The 27,897-nt window shown below is 49.4% G+C and overlaps 1 protein-coding gene across 3 annotated transcripts in view; it reads left to right on the top strand.

The window, feature by feature from the left end:
- Window positions 1-16,140: 16,140 nt before the first annotated feature.
- Window positions 16,141-27,897, top strand: part of LOC147224032 (leucine-rich repeat and fibronectin type III domain-containing protein 1-like protein) — a 102,910-nt gene continuing 91,153 nt past the window's right edge. Inside the window, exon 1 of one of the 3 annotated variants that reach the window (XM_086165047.1) lies at window positions 16,141-16,536. The gene's annotated coding sequence lies outside the window, so the exon portion shown is untranslated. Of the gene's footprint in view, window positions 16,551-16,578; window positions 16,838-27,897 lie in introns of those variants that run through there. The other 2 variants (XM_086165046.1, XM_086165048.1) reach the window with 2 other exon arrangements.

Raw genomic sequence — 27,897 nt, 5'->3', positions numbered from 1 at the left:
CGCTTCCTTTTCCCCGGGTTCTCCGTGTTCCCCGTCGTATGCGTGGCCTCGCTCCGTGGCGTGCGGCCGCGTTTCCATGTTCCGTCGTTCCCATGGCAACCAGCGACGAAACGTGTGTGTGTGTGTGTGTGTGTGAGTGTGTGTGTGTCCTGTGGGATAAATATTTTACACAGTTATTTGAGGAAGCCGCTGCAGAACCCTCCACGCGGAACGCTGCCATTGTTCCAAAGACTGCAGTACTCTCTCAAATACTGCAGTATTTGCTAAGTAATGAAGAGTATTAGTACCCGGGAGTGTTTCCTTCATCCCGGCTCGGCCGAACGTCGGGGGACGGAGCGCCCCGATTCCAGGTAGCACTTGAACGCATCGCGGGGAAAATCAATGACGGAACGGAAAAGACTCCTGCGGTACCACGAAGTACGCGACCAAATACCTGAGAAGTACTTTTTAAAACCTGTCAGAAGTCAGCGGACATATTTCATGTAGGGGCTGACAGCTAGCAAACTGCTAACCTGCTAGCTTGCAGCTACTTTGGCGGCAGCAAGTGGGACATGTCGCTTTATAACTTCAAACTCGGAATGCTATGCTAAATAAGCCTTGTAGCGATGTCGTGTTAGCATCCCGTGTCTGTGCTTCAGAGCCAGGTTCTCCAGGGTGGATGGAGAACAGGTGGTGCTCGTACCCGTCACATGGATGATGCTAACAATAGCTGCTAGCATCATTCTGTGAACGTAAGCGTAGGGATATCAGCTGCGTTAGCATCTGAACAAATGTGCGGCTATGGACACGGTTGCTGTCGCGATTTCAATCAAAGGGCTTTTTGTTTTTTACTGAAATGCTAACGATATGCTAGCGTTGACCAGAAGGTCGGATGCTAGCTGTAAACAAAGGATGACATCATTTAAATATATTTGTTGTTGTTGTTGTTGAAGTAGCATTGCTAAAAGATGATCGCTAACTCTTACGCTGGCTGTATTAGCATGCTAGCAAAATGGCATCCCTTTGTTAAGCTCCTCCTCCCTTTGTTCCCAGCCACTTCCTGTTCCTGGTTTGTTGTTGTTGCCTGGCAACCGGCGTGGAAGGTGGACGAGCGAGGCCGCGGACAGGAAGTACAGGAGAGGGAGGGACGGCGCCGAGGGTTAAAGGTACGAATGAATCATGGCGGCGGTGACGGCATCGCCGCTAGCCGTGAGCCCGCGCTGGCGCCCGTCCCGTCGCCATGGAGGCGGGACGGCCATCTGCGGCGCCGCATGCCCCCCCACTTCCACCCTGCCTGTCAATCACCACCATCTTCATTCTCCGTCTCCATTAACCTGAAGTGGTTCTAGATAACAAATGGGCCGTGATCCCCCCGCCCTCACACACACACACACACACACTCACACACACACACACACACACACACTCACTCCCCCGGCCGCCATCATTTCAGTTTGATGGCGAGCCAATCAGCCGTGACGCCTCCTGGATCGTCCATCTGTCTGCCTATCACCCCCCCACACACACACACACTCACATACACACAAGAACACACACACTCTCTCACACACACACACACACACTCCTCGACTGCACGAGGGGGCGGAGCCTGTCTCCACTCCACTTGACCCTGGTTTTCTTCGGCCCGTTAGCGGAATGCTAAGCAGGCGCTGATTGGGAGCCGGCAGCGGATCAATAGGTGATATCAGTTATTGATCGGGATCAAGCTAGTTAGTTAGTTGGTTAAAGGTAAGACCAGGGAAATATGCATCATAACAGATTTTAGGAAATTAAAAAAATACCTCTGTCAAAAATAGTTTCAGCCATTTATTCTATCATCATTATTATTGTTGTTATTATTATATAATTGATTTCAGGTTTATTTCTTTCATTTCTTTTATGACATTAAAGAAAAAAAGCCTGGGAGTCAGCAAGGTGTTTATTAATGAAAATAATAATCATAGTCATAAGAAATTAAAACCATAATAATATGATAATAATAATAATACAATACAGTAATAATAATTATAATATAATATAGTTGATTCTCCCCTGCAGTAATAAAGACTAAAGGTGAGCCAGAGCTAATATGGTTAGCCAGTGTTGCTACGGTTACCCCGAGCTACAAAGTGGTTAAGCCCCGCCCCTCACCTTCTCACCTGGAAAACACACACACACACACACACACACACACACACACACACACGGGGGAAGCCAAAGGCTGCTCTGAGATGCATTACATGTTTTTTTCATCACCTACTGTGAGCCGTCAGGTTGCAAGGTGTGTGTGTGTGTGTGTGTGTGTGTGTGTGTGTGTGTGTGTGTGTGTGTGTGTGTGTGTGTGTGTGTGTGTGTGTGTGTGTGTGTGTGTGTGTGTGTGTGTCAGGTCTCCTTGGTTTTACTCCGTGTGTTTTAAGTTTGACATCAGGAGTCCAACCTGGTTCCCTCCTGGAGGATGGAGGAGGACCAAGCTGGGTCTCCTGGAGATCATTTTGAACGTTGACCTCCTGGAGAAGTGTAGATGATCAGGTGGATGATCTGGAGATCACGTAGAACTCCCTCAGGAGATCAGGTGGATGTCCTGGAGATGGGGTGGACCTCCTGGAGGAGATCAGGTTGATGAGATCAGGCTGGTCTGCTGAAGGACATGCAGAACTTCTGGAGGAGTTCAGGTGGATGTCCTGGAGATCAGGTTGGACTTGGAAATCATTTCTAAACTTGGCCTCCTGGAGGAGATCAGGTCTGGGAGATCGCGTTGATCTCCAGGAGCTCGGCAGGGGCTGAGAGTGACATGTTATTGATCATCTGATCGGCCGACCGAGTCCCCGGAGCAGACTGGAGATCAATACCTCTGATCAGAACCCCCGGGACTTCAGCCCAATCAGAACCAGGGGACTCTTCTCCATCTTCTCCACCTTCTCCACCTCCATCTTCTCCACCTTCTCCATCCTGTGTTCCTGGTGTCACCACCAGAGGCCTCTCACCTGGCTGGCTGGTGTAGAGGACTACAAATATGGCCGCCCTCCAGTCCCGCCCCCTCCGCTGACAGACAGGCTGCATCCACAGATATGGAGTATTATGGGATGGAAAACATCATGGCAACTGCTTCAGGTTCAGCAACACTCACACTCCTATCCATCTCACTGCAACACACACACACACACACACACACACACACACACACACACACAACTGGATGAACAGGCACACACTTGACACAGACATGAAAACACACACAGCTAAAATTCTCACACACAACCACATGAAATGTTCACCTCACAGACACACACACACACACACACACACTAGACAAACACACCTAGAAAAACACACATCTCTAATATAAACACACACCAATTATAAACATTCACTGGACACACACGCACACACACACACGCACACATACATAAAACAAACACACCTAGCAAAAGACCTAATATAAACACACACCTCACACACCAGATACCTTTTTTATAGACCCCACACACACACACACCTAACACAAACACACACCTTATATACACACAAACCTGACACACCCACACACACCTTCACTTAATTTAAACACAAGCGCAAACACACAGCAAAGACTTGGACTCCTCTCTCAAACACACACACACACACACACACACACACACACACACACTCACCTGTCTCTGACTATCTGGCTGTTTTTTCATCTTATCTGGATTTGGACAAAACTGGGCATCAGACTGTGTGTGTGTGTGTGTGTGTGTGTGTGTGTGTGTGTGTGTGTGTGTGTGTGTGTGTGTGTGTGTGTGTGTGTGTGTGTGTGTGTGTGTGTGTGTGTGTGTGTGTGTGCGCTAAGCACAGATGAACAGAAGCTATATCGCTAAACTTGTAGCAAACAATTTAATTAAAAATCCAGTTTTGCTCAGAGAGTGATTCTCAACCTGGTCCTTTTCCAGCTCTTACACCCGTGTGTGTGTTAGTGTGTGTGTGTGTGTGTGTGTGTGTGTGTGTGTGTGTGTGTCACTCCTCTGGCTCTCTATTAGCGGCCCCGGAGCCTCATATGGACACTACAGATGAAGAATTACCATCGTTGCCAAGTTCCTCGCTAAATGTCACCTGGCATCCATGCTGCTCCGCGCACACACACACACACACACACACACACACACACACACACTCACACTCCGAGCTCAACCATCTGGCTGCCATGGGAACTCTGGGACTCAGATCGGCGAGCAGGAAACGAGCCGCCGCTCGGCTCGGGTGAGGGGGTTCCACGCTGATGTTCCTCGGTTCCTCGGTTCCTCCTCGGGCGTCCGACCCCACCTGACGTCCAGCAGATGCAGAACCATCAGGCTCCTCCCCCCACGTCAAGCCCCGCCCCCCGCGGCCGCTGGCTCCGCCCCCTCTGGTCCTGTGCCCAGGTAAGGCCCCGCCCACCATCCTTGCTCTGATTGGACGCTCCTGTTGACACGTGCATTTGCAGAAGACATCTGATTGGCAGATCCTGAGTGCAGGAACAATGTGTGTGTGTGTGTGTGTGTGTGTGTGTGTGTGTGTGTGTGTGTGTGTGTGATATAATTCAAATCCAATTATCAAAGCTCATTGATAGGAAGACGCTCCGGCCTTCAAACATTCAATTAATGTGGAGAGAAGCTGATAAGGGTGTGTGTGTGTGTGTGTGTGTGTGTGTGTGTGTGTGTGTGTGTGTGTGTGTGTGTGTGTGTGTGTGTGTGTGTGTGTGTGTGTGTGTCTGCGCGCACCAGGATTGTTCCACCTTTCATCGAGTGCCAACGGAAAGAGGCTTTATATTTGCAGAGATGGCATGTACACACACACACATCCACGCTCTCACACACACACACACACACACACACACATTTTGCTGACACACACACACACACACACGGGGGGGCTCAGTGTCTACTGGGTGCTGACCTTCTCCAGCTCGTGGTGGTTTTCCTCCTCCTCCAGAATCAGAATCCTGATCTTTCAGAGAACCTTCTCACCTTCTCAGAGCTTCAGGTTCCTTTAGGTTCCTTCAGGTTCCGTTGGCGGTGGAGGGCAGGTTCTCTGAAGGAACTCCTGGACCTTTGCTGAGTTTCATCAGGAGGACAAAAACATAGACATCATTCAAAAAGACTGGAATTTGGAGGTCCAGCTGCCGAGAAGACCTCTGGACCACTGGTTAGTGTTTGTTACAACTGTTGGGTTTGGGAGCTTCTAGAGGTGCAGGAGCTTCTGGAGGTGTGCAGGAGGTGACTCAGTGCCGGAGATGCCTGGAGCAAACAACGTCACGTGCACAGAGTCTCACGTGCACGCCCTCCAGAGGAGCATCAGTTCCGGGGTTCACCTCCAGCCTTCATGACTCACTGGATCAGAGCAGGAGGTCCAAACTCCACGTCAGAGAACATCTGATGCCTCGGGGAACCTCCTCCTTGAAGAACCTCCCCCTTGAAGAACCTCCCCCTTGAAGAACCTCCTCCTTGAAGAACCTCCTCCTTGAAGAACCTCCCCCTTGAAGAACCTCCCCCTTGAAGAACCTCCCCCTTGAAGAACCTCCTCCTTGAAGAACCTCCCCCTTGAAGAACCCCCACCCTCAGGGAACCCCAGGAGAACCCTCCCCCCCATCCAGGTGTGACTTGACTTCCAGAACATTTGGAGACTAAAGTTCTCAGTGGAGCCCATCTGTCAATCATCTCACCATCACTGAACACCACGCAGTACTACTTATGTACTACCTACATACTACTTATGTACTACCTAAATACTACTTATGTACTACCTACATACTACTTATGTACTACCTAAATACTACTTATGTACTACCTAAATACTACTTATGTACTACCTAAATACTACTTATGTACTACCTACATACTACCAAAGTACTACCTACATACTACTTATGTACTACCTAAATACTACCAAAGTACTACCTACATACCACTTATGTACTACCAACATACTACCAAAGTACTACCAACATACTACCAAAGTACTACCTACATACTACTTATGTACTACCTACATACGACCAAAGTACTACCAACGTATTATCAAAGTACTACCTACATAATACTTATGTACTACCAACATACTACCAAAGTACTACCTACATAATACTTATGTACTACCAACATACTACCAAAGTACTACCTACATACTACTTTTGTACTACCAACATACTACCAAAGTACTACCTATACACTACTAATGTATTACCAATGTACTACCTACATACTACTTATGTACGACCAACATACTGCTAACATACTACAAACATACTACCAGGCACCACACACTATAGCATACTACAAATATGATACCAATGTACTACAAAAACATTCTACCAGATATCACAAATATACTACAAATATATACTGCAAAATGCTGTTGATATACAACAAACATACTGCTTACTTACCTCAAATATACTACCAAAATACACCAAACTACTACCAACATACTACAGCAATACTAACGGATACCACAAGCATACTACAAAACACTGTTGACACACGACAGACATGCTAACACCATGCTAACACCATGCTAACACCATGCTACCAATACTACCTGATACAAAGTACTGCCGACATACTGCTAATGTACTCCGGACATTACTCTGTTCTTGGGATGAGGAACCCTGGAGGAACGTCTCTGAGGACCTCAGATGTGGAACGGATGAAGGTCCTCGAAAAGCTGGAGTTTTGTTCTTTTTCCAGGTTCGGTTCTTCGGTTCTCCACCTTTCCGTTCACTGCTTCCTCTCCCATCCGGAGGTTAACCAGCCCTCCATTACACCTGCTGCACCTCCGGGGAACCACTCCATTACACCCGGTGTGTGTGTGTGTGTGTGCGTGTGTGTGTGTGTGTGTGTGTGTGTGTGTGTGTGTGTGTGTGAGAAAGAGAGGAAACTCACTACAAGATCAATTCCCACCTTTTTTCCTTCTCTTTCCGCCGAGGGAGAACAAGACGAGATTCTGGAATGAGCTGCTCGCTCGCTCACACACACACACACACACACACACACACACACACATACACTTTCTCACACACGCACACAAGAAGATAGGGATGATTTTTAAGAAGCGCTGGTTTGTATCCGTCACTTCAGCAGGTCTTCTTCACCCCCCCGTTCTTGCTGAGTTGGAACATTCCAGGTACACATGGAACGTACCATCGCATGAAATTTTCATTATTGTAAAAATTAAAAACTTCTGAAATCCCCCCCTTTAATAATGGAATCTTCCATTGACTGTCTGGAGAACTTGGACCGTACCATGTTAGCCAGTGACTGAATGTTCCAGTTCGATGACATAACACGGGCCGTACCATTTATTGGAAGGTGGAACAGCGTTAAGCCCCGCCCCCTCACAGAAGGTCGCTGGTCTCCATGTTCTCCATGTGGGTTCCTCAGGGTTCTCCGGGTTCCAAACGCATGCAGGATCTTCATGGACACCCTGCACTTTCCAGACGTGTGGATGGTTGCACCTCTCTATATGAAGCCCTGTGATTGGTCCAGGGTGAACCCCTGGGATAGGCTCCGCCCCCTGAGATGATGAATAGATGAATGAATGGATGAATTCTAAATATCTGCTTTCACTTGCTGAGCCTCAGATTCTGCAGCGAGTGTGTGTGTGTGTGTGTGTGTGTGTGTGTGTGTGTGTGTGTGTGTGTGTGTGTGTGTGTGTGTGTGTGTGTGTGTGTGTGTGTGTGTGTGTGTGTGTGTGTTCCTGCTGCTGCAGTTTCACCGTGCAATTATCAGAGAGTTTTTCAGTTTATCTATTATCTTCTTGGTGATTTTCAGTGGAAGCTTCCTGATGACGTCCGACAACCACAGAGCTTCAGCCCATCACAACCGGTGTGTGTGTGCGTGTGTGTGTGTGTGTGAGTGTGTGTGTTTGTATTGGTAAAATTGATGTTTATCGGAGGGTAGAGCTGTGTGTGTGTGTGTGTGTGTGTGTGTGGAGACCAGCTGGGATTGTTTTTTCCTTGCTGTTCCTTCATCATTATCTCAACTTGATGCCCCCGTTCTCTTCCTCCACTTCCTGTTTCTACGTCCAACCTTCTTTCATGTCTGATTGATGTCTGATGTCCGATTGATGTCCGATTGATGTCCGATTGATGTCCGATTGATGTCCGATTGATGTCCGATTGATGTCCTGCAGATGTCCTGCATATGTCTGATTGATGTCTATTTGGTGTCTGATTGATGTCCTGCAGATGTCTGATTGATGTCTGATTGATGTCCGAGTGATCTCCGATTGATCTCTGTAGTCTGACTGACATCTGATTGATGACTGATTGATGTCTGAATGGAGTCTGTTTGATATGCAATTGATATCTAATTAACATCTGATTGATGTCTGATTAATGACTGTTTAAAGTCTGACTGAAGTCTGATTTACATGTTGACAAAACGTCGACGAATTGATGTCTGATAGATGTGTGAACCTTCTCTATTTGAAGTCTGACTGATATCAGATTGGAGTGTAAATTATGTGTGATCGATGAGTGACTGATGTCTGATCGAAGTCTGATCGACACCTCGTTGCTGAAGGATTGATGTCTGATTATCCTGTAATGAAGTCTGATTGAAGGTTGACTGCAGTCTGATTGATGTCTGATTTACTTCTGTTTGAAGTGTGTTCGATGTCAGGTCGGCATCTGATGGATGGAGGTGGTTCTTCTTGACAGTTGGAGTTTAGAAAGGCCTTCGTTAAGCTCTCACTGTGAGAAGGTCCGGGTTCTGGTGGACTGGGTTCTCCTACCTGGTCCTCTACGTTCTTCTACCTGGGTCTCCATGTTCTCCTACCTGGGTCTCCATGTTCTCCTACCTGGGTCTCCATGTTCTCCTACCTAGGTCTCCACGTTCTCCTACCTGGGTCTCCATGTTCTCCTACCTGGGTCTCCATGTTCTCCTACCTGGTTCTCCATGTTCTCCCACCTGGTTCTCTATGTTCTTCTACCTTGGTCTCCATGTTCTCCTACCTGGGTCTCCATGTTCTCCTACCTGGGTCTCCACGTTCTCCTACCTGGGTCTCCATGTTCTCCCACCTGGTTCTCCACGTTCTCCTACCTGGTCCTCCATGTTCTCCAGTCCGAGAAGTTTGTTTCTCTTCTGGTCTGAAGCCTGTATCTTCAGAAGGTCAGATGATTGACAGCTGTGTGTCCATGTTAAGCCCCGCCCCTTCCGCCATCTTTGTTTTGGGCTTGAAGGTGACCTCCTGGCACAGCTGATTGTCCTGTTCAACATTGATCCAGTCAATCCTGGCAGGAAGTGGCGCTCACCTGACCGTCTCGCCACTTCCTGTTTGCGAGGGAGGACGGGGAGGGTTTCAAGATGGCTGCCGGCGAACGATGACTCTTGTGGAATTTGAAGGTTGTTTATGTCGACGGGACAGGAAGTCAAGCGCGACGCCACAGGAAGTGGGTCGCCATTTCCAAAATAAAAGCCCTGGCGGCGTCCGGCGGCCCGTCGGCCAATCAGAGCGAGATCTACGGCCCATCTGTCCGCCGTTAAAATTCAATTTCTGCTCGCCGCCGTGGTTACGAGGGGGGGTTGGAGGACGCCTTCTGGAGCTCGTCTGGGCCGGAATCTGCGCGACAGCTGCGCCGCACGGCCGCCCACGCCGCCGAGGGAAAAACATGGCGGACGCCGCCGGCCGGGTCGCCGCGGCGAGACGGAGGTTTTATTAATAACCAGGATGGAATCCGGGCGCCGCCGCCATCATCAATGTGCCCTTGCTGGATGGTTGCTTGGGGACCCCCGTCACACACACACACACACACACACACCTCACACACACACACACACACACACCTCCTCTTCCTGCCCTCAATCAAGGACGCAAACAGGAAGGGATTTCCTGCGGCGGATTTCCCCTGAACGCCACGTACACACTGGGGAAAGATGGCGGCAAAGATGGCGGCGAAGATGGCGGCGAAGATGGCGGCGAAGATGGCGGCGAAGATGGCGGTGGCGCTAGCATGCAGGTGGAGCACATGATGGAGGTGGTGGTGGTGCAACACTGAAGGTGGAGGTCAGGGTGGAGATCTGACGATGACAGAAAGTAAGACCTTCCGCTCACTTCCTGGTTCCTCTCCATCCTCCAATCAGGATAAAGCTCCGCCCCCTGGTGATCGGACCGGAGGTTCTCGCTCCTGCGGCGTCCTCCAGAGGCGCTCTGCTGGACCGCCATCTTCTCCGCGGCATGGACCTCCCGCCCACCGGGGCTCCTCCTCGTCTGGTCTTCTTCTTCATCCCTTCTTCTTCTCCTCCGTCCTCCTCGGTTCTGCTCGGGTTCCTCGTGGCCACCTGAGATTTACGGTCCAGGAAGCTCCGTCTGGGAGATCTTCATCAGCATCGCCGTGGAGAGAAGGTCCTAAATCCTCCCACGCTCAACGACCAGGCGCCTTCATCCGTCAAACACCCGCTCCCCTGGTTCTGCAGCCGCAGGCACTTTTTGGTCGGCTCACTCTCTTACTAGCGGTTAGCTTAGCATCCATCAGGCCGCAAGGACAACGTCAAGGCCGGGGAAAGAGCTTGCTGTCCTGGCTTTGGAGTGAGGTAGGAATAACACTTTGAATATCATTCAAGATGCTATGCTAACACTTAGCATTGAATATCACTCAAGATGCTACGCTAACACTTAGCTTTGAATATCATTCAAGATGTTAGGCTAACACTGAGCATGGAACATCATGCAAGATGTGAAGCTAAAACCTACTACTGCACATCATTCAGTATGCTAGGCTAGGCCAACACTACTGCATATCATTCAATATGCTAGGCTAGGCTAACACTGCTGAACATCATTCAATATGCCTGGCTAACACATAACCAGTGAGGATCAATATGCTAAGCTTGCGATTGCTATTGAACGTCAGGTAATATGCTAGGCTATGACATTCATTGCGCTAAGCTAACAGTGACAGAAGCTCAAAGGGGGCTGGTATTGGTCCTCCTGAACGAATCCTCTCCGATCTCAAATAACCAATCGATCGATCGGCCGACCAATTGATCTATCGGTAGAAATTCTCCGCCGTCATTGGCTGATCAGGCATCGTCCGGCCGAAGGTCCCGAACGTCAGATTTATTTTGAGACTCCGTCCCGAAGACGCGCTCGCTAACCGTCCTCAGTTAGCATCCGCGTCCAGACGCAATTATCCGAGCGTCTGGTTCTTCGACAGCCTGCCTCCGTCCAGCTGCAGGTCGTCACGCCGCCTTCATCTTCTCAGATGGACGGGAGGTTCTCGCACCATCTGGCTCGCGGGGAGCCGACGCTTGATTAACAGATGGAATTAGCCAACGCGGGACGCTAATGCTAACTGCTCTCCTGGGAGCAGCAGATCACGCTCACAGGAGGTTCCAGGGAAGGTCCAGAGGAGGTTCAGAGGAGGTTCCAGTGAAGGTCGGTGAAGAGAAGGTTGTGAGGATTTCCCAAAGTGGTCCAGAGGAGGTTCTCAGGAGGTCCAGAGGAGGTTCTGAGGAGGTCCAGAGGAGGCTCTGAGGAGATTCCAGTGAAGTTGGGTGAAGAGAAGGTTGTGAGGATTTCCAAAAGAGGTCTAGAGGAGGTCTAGAGGAGGTCCAGAGGAGGTCCTGAGGAGGTTCTAGTCAGTTCACCGCAAGTCTTACGTGTCGGCACGCCGTCAGCATCCACGGCTGATGTCGTCGAGGATCCCCGACCTCGTCCTCGCTGACCCCCCCGTCGCGTTTGCCGGGGTTGCCATGGCAACCCTCGCCATATGTCCGCCATCTTTGACCGATGACCGGCGACCCGCCGTCTGAACGGAGGCTGGAGGGATTTTTTTTCCCCCTTTTCTTGTGTCTGTATCCATGACAACCCCGTGGATGTGTGTGCATGTGCGTGTGTGCACGTACGTACGTGTGTGTGTGTGTGTGTGTGTGTGTGTGTGTGTGTGTGTGTGTGTGTGTGTGTGTGTGTGTGTGAGCCCCTGCCCATCCATTACCCGCAGACGCTGTGTGTTTGTGCGGATGCGTCGTGGTTTCTAACTCCGTCCTCGCCGCCTCTGATGTCACGAGTCGTGTTTGCGAGTGTGTGTGCATGTGTGTGTGTGTGTGTGTATGTGTGTGTGTGTGTGTGTGTGTGTGTGTGTGTGTGTGTGTGTGTGTGTGTGTGTGTGTGTGTGTGATAAGTCCAAACAAAGCCGTCTCTTGTCTTTGTCCCGTCACCTCTCGGGCCTGGGAGACGGTCTGGGCCTCTGTGATAGGACGCAGACACACACACACACACACACACACACACACCGCCTCCACCGAGCCGGCTGAGATCAACATCTTCCATCCTGGACCAGGAGGTGGAGGTGATGATCACACCACGTCTTTATTTCACACGTCTTAAAGGTGGAAGCAGAGGAACAGGAGAAAAGAAAAGATGGCTGACTGGTGTGTGTGTGTCTGTGCGTGCGTGCGTGCGTGCGTGCGTGCGTGCGTGCGTGCGTGCGTGCGTGCGTGCGTGCGTGCGTGCGTGCGTGCGTGTGTGTGGGATGCTAGATGTTAGCAGAAGATCACCTGGACCGTATGGAGCTGCACCATCCATGCTCCTCAGGGTGCGGCACCACAGCAGACCTTCAGAGGAAGACCTCAGGTGACCTCCTGGACTCCAGATGTTCCAGGAGCAGCTTCTCACCTCCACCTTCATCCACCAGCCTGAAGGTCTGGGAGGAACCTGCAGCTCCTGATGGAAACCATCAAGAACAACTGGATGCTGGACCTGATTGAGTCACAGCTTGAATTGTTTCTGGATCAGATAATCCCAATGATCATTTGTGTGTGTGTGTGTGTGTGTGTGTGTGTGTGTGTGTGTGTGTGTGTGTGTGTGTGTGTGTGTGTGTGTGTGTGTGTGTGTGTGTGTGTGTGTGTGTGTGTGTGTGTGTGTGTGTGTGTGTGTGTGATATTTTGGTAAATAAACCAATCAGATGGAGAACCTGTGTGGTGGACCTGCTCCACCATCTGGTGTCTTCTGGCTGCAGGACCTCCTCCCCCTCCAAGCTCATCAGATGATCGCCCGTCGCCGTGGCGACCTGCCCGACCAAACGTCCAATCAGAGAGCTCGGCGGCCCGCGGCTCCGGACCGAGGCCTTCTCAGAAGATCCGACCTCAGCGGATCATGACTCCCTCCATCCTGCAACTGGACCCGGATCGGTGATGGGATGACCTTCTCGTCGGTCCTGGTGTCCTCCAGGCAGGTGGACTCCCCAGGAGCTCCTCCAGGGCCGGCCCACACCGGAGATCATCCCTCCAGATCCTCCTGGATCTTCATCATGGACCAGAAGCCCGAGCTTCTCCTGGGACAGACTCCCTCCTGGGATCTCCTGGGTCACGGTGGAGATGTGGAGCACCAGGTCAGGTTCTGCGTGGAGCTCCTGCCGTGTCAGCAGGACAACAGCTCTTCCAGACCAGATGATGGAGCGCCGTGGTGGTTGCCATGGTGATTGTGGAGGCTGCAGTAGCTAGCGTATGTTGCTAACCCTTCAGCCAATCAGGGGCCGGTCAGGAAGTGACCTCACACCCTCTACTGTCAGAACATATGTTGTCACAGAACAGGAAGTTGGAAACCTGTTTCCATTTCCTGTTTCCACTTCCTGTTTCCTGTTTCCACTTCCTGTTTCCTGTTTCCTGTCGTTCAGCTGCTCACTTGACGTTCATCCTTTAAATACATGTAACGTCATAATCTGGCACGGGGACTTCCTGGATTATTTGTGTGTGTGTGTGTGTGTGTGTGTGTGTGTGTGTGTGTGTGTGTGTGTGTGTGTGTGTGTGTGTGTGTGTGTGTGTCTCAGGGGGCGTTCAATGCCCACTGACCTTTTCCCCAGATTTTCAATCTATCAAATCTAATCCATGCATTCATGGAGATGTGTGCACATGTAGGTCGCAGATTATGTGTGTGTGTGTGTGTGTGTGTGTGTGTGTGTGTGTGTGTGTGTGTGTGTGTGACGGGCGTTCATGGACCGCGTTCTTCATTGAAACCTGAGAATCTCCTTCCTCCTCCTGGTGAGTAGCTTCTCCTCCTCATGTTGTCAGATCGTCTCCATTCTCTTCACGTCCAACATCTCATTTACATTCACGGGCGCTGGATGGATGCACCCTCACACACACCCTCACACACACACACACACACACACACACACACACACACACACACACACACACACACACACACACCCTGCCCCCCCAGGATGAAGGTCCCCAACCATCTCCAGTCCATTTGAAGGCAAACCAATGTGATCACAACCGTCGGATCAATACCTGCCTCTACTAGTAATACTACTATAACTAGTACGAGTACTATGACAAGTACTACTACTACTTCAACTACTACTACTTCAACTACTACTACTACAATAACTACTACTACTACTAATATAACTACTCTTAGTACTATAACTACTCCCAGTACTACTTCAAACATTACTACTATTACTACTACTACTACTACTAGTAGTACTACTACCATTACCAGTACTACTACTACTACAACCAATACACCTACTATGTCTACTACCAGTACCACTACCACTACCAGTACTATTACAGCCAGTAGTACTAGTATTAGTACCACTACTAGTATTACTACTACTACTACTACTAACACTACCACCACTACTACTACTACTACTACTGATACTACTAGTGCTGCTTAACCACCCCTAGTACCACTACTACCTCTATAAATACTATGCAACCAGCACTACTAGTACTACTAGCAGTAGTACTAGTAGTGATGTTGAGGATCATCATCATCATTGCAGGTGTTTCCATTTATAACACTGATACTCATGGAATGTGTGATTGATTAGTCTGATTGATTGATTGATTGATATGATGTCACTTGTCAGTCTGAGTTCATGAATCGATTGGTCTGCTCTTATCGGTGAGTTTGATCTGATCTGATTGACTGTTTGATTGATGGGTGACTTGATGTTCATTGATTGATTGGTCCTGACTTATTGATCACGCGGGGATGATCGGACCCCAAACCTGTATTGATAACCCCGCGTTTCCCGGCGATCCTTTTCACATTTAATTCAAAATAAGACTCTTAAATTACAAACAAGGGTACTCAGCAAAGTACTCGATTACTCGCCAAAGTACTCGATTACTCGCCAAAGTACTCGATTACTCACCAAAGTACTCAGGTACTCTGCAAGGTACTCAAGTACCCTGAAAAGTACTGGAGTACTCTGCAAAGTACTCGGGTAGGAGTTGAAATACTGCAGTATTAAGAAGTAAAAGTGAGTCGACATGCAGACGACGGTGTTTACATTTGCAAGTATTGATGGTTTGAAGTCTGGGATCAATAAGATTGATCGGATCGAACACCTGCAGGCGGGAGAAGAGATGGAGGGATGGAAACACTGGGGATGATGGAGGGATGACGGCCCAGCCGCCATCCCTCCATCACTCCATCACTCCACTCTTTCATCCCTCCATCCCTCCATCCCTCCTAGCCATTTCTCCATCCTTCTATCTTCTCCATCCCTCCCTCCTACCTATTCCTCTACCACTCCATCCCTCCATTCTTCCATCCCTCTATCTTCTCCACCCCTCCATCCCTCCATCCCTCTCTTCTGTCCATCCCTCCACTCCTACATCCCTCCATCTTCCATCCCTTTAATCTTCCATCCCTCTATCTTCTCCACCCCTCCATTCCTCTCTACTCCTCCATCCCTCTATCTTCTCAACCCCTCCATCCCTCCATTCCTCCTAGCCATTTCTCCATCCTTCTATCTTCTCCATCCCTCCATCCCTCCCTCTTACCTATTCCTCTACCGCTTCATCCCTCCATTCTTCCATCCTTCTATCTTCTCCATCTCTCCATCCCTCTCTTCTATCCATCCCTCCATCCCTCTATCTTCTCCATCCGTCCACTCCTCCACTCCTCCATCCCTTTACTCTTCCATCCCCCTTTCTTCCCCATCCCTCCATCTCTCCATGCCACTCCTCTTCCTCCACCTCTCCGCCTTCCATTCATCATCCCTCCATCTTCTACCCCTTTATCAGGAAGGAGGAAGAGCTTTTCTTCTTTATTACCTTCTATCTATCTATCTATCTATCTATCTATCTATCTATCTATCTATCTATCTATCTATCTATCTATCTATCTATCTATCCATCCATCTCTCTCTCTCTCTAAAAATAGTCTCTCTCTCCGTCTGTGTTCCGCAGCTGCGCGCCGCCGCTCACCGGGCGGCTCGTGAGGAAGAAGGGAGGAGAAAAGAGAGAGAGAGAGCGAGGAGGCGCGCGGGTGCGGATGCGTCTCAGGACAGCGCCCGGCCGGAAGCCGCGGGCCCGTGCAGCGCGTCAAGGACACGCGCGTGGATTTTTCTCCCGTGGGGATTAGCGCGACGCACGCGGAGGGCGGGCGCGCACACGCACGCACGCACGCACGCACGCCGCCCCGTCCACCGGGTCGCCCCGGATGACGCCGGAAGGAGCGCGGACGCGCCGGCGCCTCCCGGCGGATTCGTCCCGCCGCCGCGCCGCCATGGGAGGCTAGAGGAGGGGGGGCACTTCCGGTGCCGCGAGGAACACACCGACACACACACACACCCGTGTGCGTGCTCGCAGGTGACACACACCACACACACACACACACACACACACACACACACACACACACACTCCTGTTTGTTCAGCCACGGAAAACTACCGGACCCCCCCCAAACACACACACACACACACACACACACACACACACACCGCCTCCTCGCGAGTTGGGATGCACCGGAACACCGGATCTTCTGCTCCATCTTCTCCTCCATCTTCTTCTTCTTCCTCCTCTTCCTCTTCTTCGGATCATCGCGCGTGATCAGCTCATCGATCCAGTTACGGGTTATTGATCGGCTCACGCGTGGGTATGTATGTATATGTGTGTGTGTGTGTGTGTGTGTGTGTGTGTGACAGCGAGCGGAGCTCCGGCATGCAGTGTGATTGTGTGTGTGTGTGTGTGTGCGTGTTTTTGAATCCGTGCGTGTGTGTGTGTGTGTGCGCGCGTGCGTGACGGCGAGCGGAGCTCCGGCATGCAGTTTGTGTGTGTGTGTGTGTGTGTGTGTGCGACAGCAAGCGGAGCTCCGGTATGCAGTCTGTGTGTGTGTGTGTGTGTGTGTGTGTGTGTGTGTGTGTGTGTGTGTCGCTGCCAACAATAGTTTTATTCTTAGTTGTGGAAAATGAATCATCGCATAATCTGATTAGACCCCCCCACGCGCGCGCACGTGGTTGCGCGTGTGTGTGTGTGTGTGTGTGTGTGCGTATGTGTGTGCGTATGTATGTGTGTCCATCATGAAGATTTTATTGTGAAAGTCCCGCATATGTGTGTCGTGCCCCCCCCCCCACCCGCCACTTCCGGCCCAGCCGGAAACTGTCCGCTCCGTGCGCGCTGCTGATTCACCGGGGTGCATGGGAATGTGCGCGTGCGCGTTGACCGTCGCTCCAGACGCATGTGTGATGCGGGATGGACAGCCTGGTGTCACGTGATCACACCCCCCCCACGGTGGAACAACTGTTTAACTGTGTAGTAACAGTCTGATAGTGGAATAACAGTCATTAACAGTGTAATAGCAGTATAATAACGGTGTAATAGCGGTGTAATAACAGTGTAATAGCAGTGTAATAGCAGTGTCATAGCGGTGTAATAACAATTATTAACAGTGTCATAGCGGTGTAATAACAGTGTAATAGCAGTGTAATAGTGGTGTCATAGCGGTGTAATAACAGTTATTAACAGTGTAACAATGGTATAATGGCTGTGTTATAACAGCTATTAACAGTGTAATAGCGGCGTAATAGCAGTGTTATAACAATTATTAACAGCGTCATAGCAGTGTAATAGCGGTGTAATAACAGTGTAATAACAGTGTGGTGAGCAGACCATCTGACGCTCCTGCTCACTGCAGGGAGTGAAAGGTGTCAGGATTGAAAGCATCACCCATGAATGTCAGTTTGGAGTCCCAGGAGGAGAAGCATGCCTAGTATTACACACACGTCCTGTAGAACACACACACACACTCACACACATAACACCAGGCCTCATCTGATTGCTGGTCCTGATGAAGATGAAGATGTTGGAGAACCTTCTCCCTCCTCACCTGAGTCTCCTGAGGAGAACTTCTCTGGTAGACAGGAGGTTCTCCTCATCTCCTTAACTTCTCATCTCCTCACCTCCTGCTGGAGATGCTTCCACCTGCAGGAGGCCCAGCCTGGTCCTGTGAGAAGCTCCTCCCTCCCGTCACTGATCCTGTATTGATCCCTTTGATGGTTATTGATCCTCTTAAGATCAAAGGATGATCCCGGGAAGAGGATTAAACACGTGTGTGTGTGTGTGTGTGTGTGTGTGTGTGTGTGTGTGTGTGTGTGTGTGTGTGTGTGTGTGTGTGTGTGTGTGTGTGTGGTTGTGAAGCTGAAGACGGGGTCAAAGGTCAAGCCCACCCCACTCCGAAAGTGATCCAATGATCGGAAGCGAACGCGATCCCGTATCGATCGGCTGTTGTCATGGTAACCGCTGCCCCGGACGTTATTACAACAAGGTTATTACACGTGGACGTGGTCGGGATGGCTGAGACACACACACACACACACACACACACAAAAGGTTGCCATCAATCATGCGCCTCCTAATAAGTGAATAAATGATGTCCAGATAGAAATTACATGTAATTGTTTATAATTCCATGTCATTGTGTGGCGTTGTGATGATGTCACTCATGACATCACGTGATGTCACAGATGCTTCCGGCTCCTTCTCGTCGTCCCGTCTGCTCCAAGAATTAATCTGGGTTTTAATCTGACCCCCCGCCCCCCCTCACCCCGCCCGTCGCCATGGCAGCCATCTGCTCCCCCCCACACACACACACACCCTGTTCTCCCGCCCTCTGATTGGACGGTCACCTCCGCTCTTTGGGAAGCTCTCTGAAACTTACAAGGTCGGACGTGTCTGTGTGTGTGTGTGTGTGTGTGTGTGTGTGTGTGTGTGTGTGTGTGTGTGTGTGTGTGTGTGTGTGTGTGGTCTTTCTGTCGAACATGTAATGGCTCATATCGTAGATACACAACTGGATCTGAGATGAACAAGCTCACACACACACACACACACACACACACACACACACACACACATGGTTGATGAGTTTCTTTATAGCAGCAGGTCGTTAAATGTTACGACGGCTGAGAGTCAGTCTGGGAGAGAGGAGGAAGGAAGGAAAGGAGGGAAGGAAGGAAGGAAGGAAAGGAGGGAAGGAAGGAAGGAAGGAAGGAAGGAAAGGAGGGAAGGAAAGGAGAGAAGGAAGAAAGGAAGGATGGAAGGAATTATGGGAGAGAGGTAGGAAGGAAGGAAGGAAGGAAGGAAGGAGGGAACGAAGGAAGGAAGGAAAGGAGGGAAGGAAGGAAGGAAGGAAGAAAGGAAGGATGGAAGGAATTATGGGAGAGAGGTAGGAACGAAGGAAGGAAGGAAGGAAGGAGGGAACGAAGGAAGTAAGGAGGGAAAGAAGGAAGGAAGGAAGGAAGGAATTATGGGAGAAGGAGGGAAGGAAGGAAGGAAGCATGGAAGAAAGGGAGGGAGGAAGGAAGGAAGGAATTATGGGAGAAGGAAGGATGGAAGGAAGGGAGGAAAGAAAGAAAGGAGAGAAGGAGGGAAGGAAGGAAGGAAGGAAGGAAGGAAGGAAGCAAGGATGTGACAGAGGGCAGAGGAGGTAAGAAGGTAAGGTGTCATGATGTTGCTGTAGATCTCCCAAATGTTCCTCTCCAACCCCCCAATCCACATCGTCATGGCAACCCCCCTGGCCAGGCTCCGCCCCCTGGTGTTTAACGGACCCGTCGGTCACATGACCCCCCAAACAGGAAGTAAATCACCCGAACTACGTCAATAAACAACAAGCTAGCTTGCTAGCTCGCTAGCTAGCTTCCTCGCTCGTTCACACGGGTTTATTTCCCCCTGATCGCTGCCTTCAGGCTCACACCCGCCCTCCCCTTCTTCTGGTCTCTCCATCCCTTCCTCCTGTCATGGACTCCACCTCCTTCTCCATCCTTCAGACGAGCTTCTCGGCCTGCTGCCTTCACCTTCTCATCGATCGCCAGCTCTTCCTCCTTCACGCTTCCATGCCATCTTCTTCTGCCGCTCCTCTTCTTCAGCCGGCAGGTTCAAGATCTCAAGTATCAGGATGAAAAGAAGAAAAAAGAAAGAAAGAAAAAGATTCTCTTGTGGGGAAGTTTGAAATCTAATCCAGCTGTATATGTGTGTATGTGTGTGTGTGTGTGTGTGTGTGTGTGTGTGTGTGTGTTAGTGTGTGTGTGTGTGTGTGTGTGTGTGTGTGTGTGTGTGTGCGCAGGCTGATCCCGACGTAGCCCTGGTATTAATCCGTCATCCGTCAAGCGAGTGCAGAAATAATTCTGCCGGTGCAGAAGCAGGCCGCCGTCGACTGACCCCGTTAGAGAAACCGTGCACGTGCGTGTGTGTGTGTGTGTGTGTGTGTGTGTGTGTGTGAGATGACGAAATCCTACGTTGGTCCTGCTGGTGGTTTGCCGGTTCTCCTGCTCTCCCTTCCAGAATCTTCTGTGATCGATCGCTGACGGAGCCGGCGTTTGCCTGGAAGCGTCTGTACCTTCGTCCTCGACCAATCACGCTCCCCGGCTGAAATCCTGTGGCCGTTGCCACGGTAACCCCGCCTCCCGACGAGGAGACGTCTCATTGGTCGGCCCGTTCCGGGTCCGCTTCCTGTTTGTGTGTCGTTTCCGTGGTAACAGCCGGCGGGGCGCATGTGAATCGGAGGCCGTCTCCGGGAACGGTTTCGGTCGCTGACGCTAACTAGTTCTTGACCGACCCGTGCTACGTCCTGAGCGGCCTCACCATTAACTACACCGACGCTGACTCAGGTTAGCATGTCAAGAGCGGGCGGAAGCTAAGCTATGCTAACGGTGTCCTCTCTAACCGGAACCGACTCGTAAGCGTTGTTAACTAACCAGCGCTAACCTGTCCAACTGACGTTAAGTAACTCGATGTCTGATTCTAACTCCTATTGAAGGTAACTACACCTATCTGACCCTGACTGCTACAACTAACTAACCCACATTCAACCCCGCTAACCAGCCGTGTCTGTGGTCGAAGCGTTTCCATGGCGACCGGTCCGACCGGACTTCTTCGTTTGCGTTAACCGCCGCGTTCGACCCGCTTCGGCACTTTGGCGCTTTGAGTCGAGGCGTTAACCGGTTAGTCCTTTCCCACGGAGGTCAGAGGTCGACCCACCTGGATCATCTCAGGTGTGAAGGTGGCGGGTCGTCACCGCTGGAAGTTCAGCTTCCAGAACATCAGCCTGCTGAGGTTCTCCTCAGATGGTTGTAGAGGATCATCTCCAGTCCTGCTGGAACCTCCTGAGGGGCAGCGGAGAAGCTCCTCAGGCCTGGAGGAGCTTCCACACCAACAAGTCCTGCTTGTTTACCGATTAGAGACGCCTGTTAATCTCATTAGATTATTGTCCAGGGGGTTCCAGGCGGGGGGGCATCAACACTGGAGGAGGAGAAGAAGAAGAAGGAGAAGAAGAAGAAGAAGAAGCAGAAGAAGAGGAAGAAGCAGAAGAAGAAGAAGAAGAGGAAGAGGAAGAAGAAGCAGAAGAAGAAGAAGAAGGAGAAGAAGGTGAGGATGTTGTTCAGATCCTCCAGAGGCTTCAGTGCTTCTGTTCCAGGAAGTCGTCATGTTGGGTTCCCGGGTCAAACAGGAAGTAAACGGGAGGGTGGGGTTTCCACGGCAACGCATGACCCAGCTGGACCGAAGCCTCAACTGTGTCTTGACTCTTCTGATTGGAGTGTGTGTGTGTGTGTGTGTGTGTGTGTGTGTGTGTGTGTGTGTGTGTGTGTGTGTGTGTGTGTGTGTTTACCGTGGCTCTGATTGTGTTCTTTGCCAAATGTCAACAGCAAACACTGTTAGTAAACACTGACACACACACACACACACACACACACACACACACACACACACACACACACACACACACACACACACACACACACAGGGTCATGGAGGCAGTACATTGAAGATGTTTGTGTTTCACACACTCCTCCTCCTCTGATGGTTGAACCGATCAATAATTTCGCTGATTCTTTCATATGTGACTTAATGGATTCCAGATTGGCAGGAAACATGGATCTATTTATAGATCATCTGATCTTGAAATCATCAGCTACTTCCTGCTTCCTGTCTCCTATCTTCTGCTTTTTGCTTTCTACTTCCTGCTTCCTGTCTCCTACTTCCTGCTTCCTGCTTCCTGCCTCCTATCTTCCGCTTTCTACTTCCTGCTTCCTGTCTCCTACTTCCTGCGTCCCGCTTCCTATCTTCCACTTCCTGCTTCCTGCTTCCTGTCTCCTACTCTATGCTTCCTGCTTCCTATCTTCCACTTCCTGCTTCCTGTTTCCCACTTCCTGCTTCCTGTCTCCTCCTTCCTGCTTCCTGCTTCCTATCTTCCACTTCCTGCTTCCTGTCTCCCACTCTATGCCTCCTGCTTCCTGTCTCCTCCTTCCTGCTTCCTATCTTACACTTCCTGCTTCTTGCTTCCTGTCTCCTACTTTATGCTTCCTGCTTCCTGTCTTCCACTTCCTGCTTCCTCCTTCCTGCTTCCTGTCTCCTCCTTGGTGTTTCCTGCTTCCTTCTATATTTCCTATGCAAACGTAGAGTTAAACCCTTTAAACCCCACGAATGGAAATTTCAACCTGCAATTCAAACAATTTGCATAAAAAATGTAAAGTCGTATCGAAATTAACATTTTGCCCCTTTGATTAATTTAGGAGTGATAATTAGTGACTAAATGTTGGGTTATGAGGCGCCGCCATGTTTCACTCCAGTCAAATTCCCAAGAAGCAATGTGACAACGGCGTCCTGATGTCCCGCGTCAGGACCGTCTGCGAACGCAACCTCGCTCCTCCGAGCAGACAGAATGTTACACACACACACACACACACACACACACACACACACACACTCGTGCATCGCCATCCCAAAATATGTGTTATAGCTGGAGCAGCGAGCGCACTCCCCTGGGATTAGCATTCAACATTTATCACTTTATCTGCAGCGGCAGTAGTAGTAGTTGTAGTAGTAGTGGTACTACGAGTAGTACTGCGTGTATTCGTAGCAAACGGGTTCTTTTATCCGGCGCTGTTTTTAATCAATAATGCTCTTTAACTGGGAGCGTCCTCCAGGCCGGCTGGAGTTTGCTAATAACGTGTAATAAACATCTGCCGTTAGCGGATAAATGATCTTCTGCGAGGAGGAGGAGGAGGAGGAGTTTGGTCTTCTTGGTCCGGGTGGATCGATGCGCCGCCACGCCGCCGCCATTAGCCAGCAGGAAGCTGCTAATTCCTCCCTAAGCAGCAGCTAGCCCAAACGGGAAGTGAACGCACAGTAGCTAAGGTGGCTAACTTGAGTGAAGGCAGCTAAGTTCAGCCAAGGTGGCTAAGTTAGCAAAACAGGATTGCATTGTTGATGTTATACTAAGTGGGTTTCATTTGGTTAATTTCATTTTGGCTAACGTGGCTAACTTTAGCTAAGCATGCTAAATGTGATTACATTGGCGATGTTCAGATAAGTGAGTTCGCTTGGCTTGGGTTTCTGTAGTTGGCTAACTTTGGCCACAGTGGCTAACTTTACCTTCGGTTGCTGCCAAGGCAGCTAAGTTTAGCTAAGGCAGTGCAAAGTTTGCAAAGTGTAATTGCACTGGTGATGTTTGACGGAGTGAATCTATTTGATTTGGTTCTCTAAAGTTTGCTCACTTTAGCTAAGGTGGCTAACTTTAGCCAAGCCAGCTAGGTTTGGCAAAGGTGGCCAACTAGCTAGCTAAGGTGACTAAGTTTACAAATTGTGATTGAATTGGTGATGTTCGTCTCAGTGTGTTAATTTGGCTTGGCTTGCCAAAGTTGGCTAGCTTTGGCTAACTTTAGCTAAGATGAATAACTTTTGCCCAGATGGCTAAATAATGCTCATGTGGCTAACTTTGCAAAGTTTGATAAAACAGCCACGTTTTGGCTAATTGAGGCAATTTGTCAAGATTAGAAACATTTAGTTAAGACTGCTAACCTAAACTAAGGTGGCTAACTTTAGCTGAGGTGGCCAAGTCTGCAAGTATGATGACATTTGCAACCCGGAGAACCTGGAACTAGAAGGAGCGAAGGTGTTGGTCTCTGGAACCTCCAAGGTTCCACGCAGCCCTTCTGGTTCCAGAACCGTTCCACTTGATGGAGCTTCATGAGCCAATGGAGGGGGTGTTAAGAGTCCCGACCAATCAGGCGGCGTCGTAAACGGCGGCGGGCGAAGGGTCCGCGGACGGAACGACGGCAGTAAATCGTCCGAATTAGAACGGCGGTCGGCGGTTCCTCCATCCCACCGTCTGATGGGCCGTGAAATGGAGAACCCGCGGAGAACCAGGAGGCCTGGAGGAAGAAGAACCCGGACGTGACGGGTTCCATCTGCAGCCCAGGAGACAATCAGTCGCTGCTTTCCGGCCATCGCTAAATCTCTGTTAGCAGCGTTTATGACAAGGTGACGACAGAGGTTGGTTGGCTAACTCGGGGTTGCTAACTTAGCACGGCCGAGTCCGTGTGCGAAGCGTTTCTTTGCTGGACGTGAGCCGAGGGTTTCTGCGAAATTCGGAAAAACGCTAAAAAAAAAAAAGTCTGGCTTTTCGTGAGGATGTTTGCAGTTGCTAACCGCTGAATAATGCTAGCACTGCTAGCAGGCTAATGATTTCTGCTGAACACAAACTCGGGAGGTGCTTGGTTAAGATCGTGATAGTAGCTAACATCGATGATGTCACTTAGCTAGCATCACTAATCACTGACGTCAGACTAGGTCGGTTAAATGCTGAAACACTAATGCCTGACGAGTTATCTGGTTGACTGTTGCTAACTACATCATCAGAAAAATTCTAGTTTCTTTACCGCTATCAAGCTGGCTTGTTTCTGCTAAACACAAACTCGTAATTCGTGTTTAGTAATAACTGATCGGTAAGCGAACAGTGTTAGCTGTAGCAGTATGCTAATTGCTTTCAGGCTCATTTTAGCTAATGTTTATGGTTAAGACATCAGACTGGGTTTGTCCGATGATTCAAAACTAATGTGTGACCAGAATAATGCTAGTTTGCTCACCGCTAGCAGGCTAGCATGGTTTCCACGGATCACAAACTCGGATCAGTTTGTAGCTTTCATGGTATTGTAAGCCAACAGTGTTAGCTGCGTCAGGGAGACAGTAATCTCGGGTTCATGTGAGTTAGTTAAATGCCAGAAGACTAAAATTCACTGATAACCAGGTTAGCTGTTTGCACATGTTTGTTTGTTTATGACTAGTGGGCTAACAGGTAGTTATAATAGGCTTGTTCAATGTCAGAAGGATAATATCTGACTGGTTAATTGGTTCCCTGTTGCTAACTGTGCCATCGGAATAATGCTGGATTGTTCACTGCTAGCAAGCTAATGATTTCTGCTAAACACAAATTCAAGGTTAAATATATGCTGAATGTGTTGCTAGCTGCATCAGTAAGCTAATCACTTTGGGCTCATGTGAGCTAATGCTTACTGCTAAGACACTTACTCGGTTAAATGCTATAAAGCTAATGTCTGACTGATTAATTGGTTACCTGTTGCTAACTGTACTATTGGAATAATGCTAGTGGCTGCTAGCAGGCTAGGAGGCTAATGATTTCTGCTGAGCACAAATTCAGGATCAGTGCTTGTGGGAGATGAAGTCCCCACTAAGCGCTAATGACTCTGAATGCCGTCCCCGAAACAGGAAGTGATGTATTTTACGGAACCCGTGTTCTAAGCGGCGTTCCACGCGTTCCCCCGCCCGCCGTGTTTTTAGCTGCAGGCTAGCTGAGAGCGCCTTCTGCCCGATCGATCAGGAGCCAATCGCCGATCAATACTCGCCGCTGCTCCTCTCACAGAAACTACAGATGACTTAACACCTCACACACACACACACACACACACACACACACACACACACACACACACACACACACCTTCACTGCATTTCCATCTTCTTCTTGTTCTTCTTGTCCGTCGTTCCCAGAGGAACCATCCAAGTCACATGACACATGAGATCGCACGGACGTTCTGCTGTGTGTGTGTGTGTGTGTGTGTGTGTGTGTGTGTGTGTGTGTGTGTGTGTGTGTGTGTGTGTGTGTGTGTGTGTGTGTGTGTGTTTGTGTTGGACAGGAATGATTCAGTCCAGTTTTCTATTAAAGGAGCATCTGACTAATCCCTGTTTTAGAGGGAGAGGAGAATAATCTGTCTTTGTTTTTGGACCATGTGACGTCCGTCCGTGTGTGTGTGTGTGTGTGTGTGTGTGTGTGTGTGTGTGTGTGTGTGTGTGTGTGTGTGTGTGTGTGCGGGACCACACTGGGACACGGCAGCGGGAACCGTCCATTGTCCTCCGTTCAATTCGCCCCAAATCGCTAAATAAAACACACAAAGCCAGATTAGCGTCGCAGGGGTTCTTCATCTCCAGTCTAATCCAGGACGAGAAGGTCTGGGACGGGAACAGGAGAACCCGAGGTTCTCCTGAGGGAACCCGAACCCCACGGCAGGAGAACACAAAGGAGCGGCGGCGGCGGCGAAGAGCAGGCCGGAACGGAGAACACAACAGATCGGAGGATTAGAGCTGGAACACGGGCCCGGATTTAATGTGTGTGTGTGTGTGTGTGTGTGTGTGTGTGTGTGTGTGTTTGTTTTTTACTGTGTTATTTACGGCGCTCTCTTTCAGAATAACTTCATATTTCTGGAACACACACACACACACACACACACACTCACACACACACATTCCTCCAGCGGGGTTCACACAGCCTCAGCCAACCATCACCATCGCCACGGCAACGGGCGTGTCATCAGAGGACATCTGCCTCAGAAACACCTCCTCACATGTGTCCTGTGAATGAGTGAATGAATGAATGAATGAATGAATGACTTTGTATTTCTATATGAAGATGAGAGGGTGAATAGTTTTATGTTGCTATCTGACCTGTGAAGGAGTGAATGAATGAATGTTTCTACCTGTAAGTGAATGAATGAATGAATGAGTGAATGAAGTGTGAATGAATGAGTGAATGGTATTGCATTTTTATATGATGTGTAAATGAGAGGGTGAATAGCTGTGTTTCTACTTAACCTATGAATGAGTGAATGAATGAATGAATGGCTTTGTGATTCTATATGAAGATGAGAGAGTGAATACTTCTATGTTGCTATCTGACCTGTGAAGGAGTGAATGAACGAATGAGTGAATGAATGTCTACATAAAGTGTGAATGAATGAGTGAATGGTTTTGCATTTATATGTGATATCTAAATGACAGGGTTAATGGTTGTGTTGCTACTTGACATATGAATGAATGAATGAATGAATGAATGGCTTTGTGTTTGTATATGAAAATGAGTGTAAATGAGGGGGGAATTGTTTTATGTTGCTATCTGACCTGTGAAGGAGTGAAGGAGTGAATGAATGAATGTTTCCTCATGCGAGTGAATGAATGAATGAATGAATGTCTACATGAAGTGTGAATGAACGAGTGAATGATTTTGCATTTGTTAATGCTATGTAAATGTGAGGGTGAATAGTTGTGTTTCTACTTGACCTATGAATGAATGAATGAATGATGGTTTTGTGTTTCTACATGAAAATGAGAGGGTGAATACTTTTATGTTGCTATCTGACCTGTGAAGGAGTGAATGAATGAATGTTTCTACCTGTGAGTGAATGAACGAATGAATGAATGAACAAATAAATGAATGAATGAATGAATGACTGTCTCTCCATGACGTGTGAATGAGAGGGTGAATGCTTGTCTTCTTCTCTATGAGGCCCTCCGATTGGTCCGGGGTGAACCTGCCCCTGGACCAATCACAGCGGGGATAGACTTCGCCCTTTATTGTTGTTGTTGTTGTTG

The sequence above is a fragment of the Fistularia commersonii genome, chromosome 18 (assembly GCF_037954325.1).
Source record: "Fistularia commersonii isolate RoL2024-O1a breed Wild chromosome 18, RoL_Fcom_v1.0, whole genome shotgun sequence".
Classification (NCBI taxonomy): Eukaryota; Metazoa; Chordata; class Actinopteri; order Syngnathiformes; family Fistulariidae; genus Fistularia; species Fistularia commersonii.
Note: the sequence above shows the minus strand (reverse complement) of the source record. Positions and strands in the feature narration are given on the sequence as shown.